Source organism: Limulus polyphemus, unplaced genomic scaffold (genome assembly GCF_000517525.1).
Source record: "Limulus polyphemus unplaced genomic scaffold, Limulus_polyphemus-2.1.2 Scaffold162, whole genome shotgun sequence".
Taxonomy (NCBI): domain Eukaryota; kingdom Metazoa; phylum Arthropoda; class Merostomata; order Xiphosura; family Limulidae; genus Limulus; species Limulus polyphemus.
In genome coordinates this window covers 407,736-410,751 of record NW_013665772.1, presented here as the reverse complement: position 1 = coordinate 410,751, position 3,016 = coordinate 407,736, and the positions used below count along the sequence as shown (strand labels likewise).

At 37.3% G+C, this 3,016-nt stretch overlaps 1 protein-coding gene across 1 annotated transcript in view; it reads left to right on the top strand.

Annotated features, from left to right (window-relative positions):
- The window catches only part of LOC106477053 (tetraspanin-9-like), an 80,313-nt gene that overhangs the window by 38,587 nt on the left and 38,710 nt on the right, over positions 1 to 3,016 (top strand). The gene's annotated exons all lie outside the window — the stretch shown is intronic.

The window sequence follows — 3,016 nt, the reverse complement described above, 5'->3', positions numbered from 1 at the left end:
AAAGTACGGTGTAGAATGACGTGTACTTCTACTGGTGAATAAAGTACGGTGTAGAATGACGTGTACTTATACTGGTGAATAAAGTACGGTGTAGAATGACGTGTACTTCTACTGGTGAATAAAGTACGGTGTAGAATGACGTGTACTTATACTGGTGAATAAAGTACGGTGTAGAATGACGCATACTTCTACTGGTGAATAAAGTACGGTGTAGAATGACGCATACTTCTACTGGTGAATAAAGTACGGTGTAGAATGGCACATTCTTCTACTGGTGAATAAAGTACGGTATAAAATGACACACTTCTACTGATGAATAACTACGGTGTAGAATGACACATACTTCTACTGGTGAATAAAATACGGTGTAGAATCACACATTTTTCTACTGGTGACTAAAGTACGTACTAGAATGACACATACTTCTACTGGTGACTAAAGTACGTACTAGAATGACACATACTTCTACTGGTGACTAAAGTACGTACTAGAATGACACATACTTCTACTGATGAATAAGTACGGTGTAGAATCACACATACTTCTACTGGTGAATAAAGTACGGTGTAGAATGACGCATAACTTCTACTGGTGAATAACTACGGTGTAGAATGACACATACTTCTACTGGTGAATAACTACGGTGTAGAATGACACATACTTCTACTGGTGAATAACTACGGTGTAGAATGACACGTACTTCTACTGGTGAATAACTACGGTGTAGAATGACACGTACTTCTACTGGTGAATAAGTGCGGTGTAGAATTACACATACTTCTACTGGTGAATAAAGTACGGTATAGAGTGACACATACTTCTACTGATGAATAAGTGCGGTGTAGAATGACATACTTCTACTGGTGAATAAAGTACGGTATAGAGTGACACATACTTCTACCGGTGAATAAAATACGGTGTAGAATGACACATACTTCTACTGGTGAATAAAGTACGTACTAGAATGACATACTTCTACTGATGAATAAGTGCGGTGTAGAATGACACATACTTCTACCGGTGAATAAAGTACAGTATAGAGTGACACATACTTCTACCGGTGAATAAAGTACGGTATAGAGTGTCATTCTATACCGTACTTTATTCACCAGTAGAAGTATGTGTCAGCATACTTCTACTGGTGAATAAAGTACGGTATAGAATGACGCATACTTCTACTGGTGAATAAAGTACTGTATATCGCTTTTATCGTGGTGAGTAAAGTACAAGGGCACTTTGCAGAAATCATTTTGTCATAAAAGATATATTAACACTTTATTTATTTTACAACAAAGAATTTTACCTGTAACATTTATTTAGTTTTTAAACAACGTACTACTCAATCCTCACATGTCAAAATTGTCCAGCATCTTTATCTGTAAAACATATTTACCTTATTTTAACCACAGATAAGCTGTTCTTTTCAATGAAATCGAGTGTAAATATTTACACAAAGATATCTCTTAAAAATAGTATTTCGAACATACATCCAACGGTGTGGGTTCTCTTTCACATTTTACGTCCCCTGGTGCGTCAACGGTAGTTTTACGGACTCTCGACACTAAAATCCGCAGATAACTCAATGTGTATTTGTTCTAAAACAAACAGTCGACAATGTATGGCCTTTTGTTCCATGATAACTCGTCCATCTAGCTGTGCTACGATCTCAGCCATACATGCTGAAACGAAAGAAAATTGAGGTATTCAAATTTAGTTTAACTGTAGGACGCTGTTTTAACAGGCGTATTTTAAAGTTACAAACGGAGAAACGGAAGCTCTAATGATCATCGGACAACCTGGTGGTTAAAAATTATCATCGGACGAACTCGTCGCCAGTAGAAGATTAAAAAAAAATCCCACCAGGACAGGTTTTGTTTAATTGAAATAATTTGATTTTTTTTTTTTCATTATCGGTGAACGTCGTGTATCAGCTTTGAAGTGCGTTGTTTCATCACATACTAATGGCCCATTGTTTATTACTTTGCTGTAACATTTTATACAGTACTATTTTTTTTTAATATTGAATAAATATAATTGAAGAGGAAACATTTCTTTGTACATTGATTAATACAACCATTTAAAGTTTATCGCGAGGCCACGTGCTTCATGGTCAGCCGTACACGTGTTCGTCTGCAAATAATTTAGCATAGATATGATATCTATTGTTCCTCGAATGTAAGCTACAGCGTCTTTTTTAGTTTCACGTTGTTCTGACTACAACGTCACTTAGTGGTTGCTAACTAAATATCTGAACAGTCAACTTGGTCTTTTGTGACTATTAGATAACCTACTCCACCCCACCCCCCTTCCCCCAATGGCTTAGAAGTAAGCCTGCAGGCTTGCGACGCTAAAAATTGGGTTTCGATACCCGTGGTGGGCAGAGTACAGATAGTCCATTGAGCTTAACAACAACCTAACCAAATAACCTACATAGGTATTCATACCGTGATCCAATTCCACCTTTGGATGTCATGCCTTCTCAGAAAACTTATCTTATGTACCGTTAAATTATATATATATATATATATTCAGTTAAAGAAAGGGAATGGTATTTATGAATTCTCCAATAATGGCGCATTTATTGGGTTGTTTTGCGTCACTTACAATCCGTGGTCAAGATTTCTAATAAAGAAAAATTCAAAGAGCTCCTTTGAAACTGTTGTTTTCAGTTGATTTATTCCTTAATCTGTTAACATACTTACTAAGACAAGTGATTGCACATAAACAACAACAACATCTTTGTTTTTGGTTTGAATTTCGCGCAAAGCTACACGAGGGCAATCTGCGCTTGTCGTTTCTAATTTAGCGGCGATAGACTAGGGGGAAAGCAGCTAATCAACACCGCCAACAAAGCTACACGAGGGCAATCTGCACTTGTCGTTTCTAATTTAGCGGCGATAGACTAGGGGGAAAGCAGCTAATCAACACCGCCAACAAAGCTACACGAGGGCAATCTGCGTTTGTCGTTTCTAATTTAGCGGCGATAGACTAGGGGGAAAGCAGCTAATCAACACCG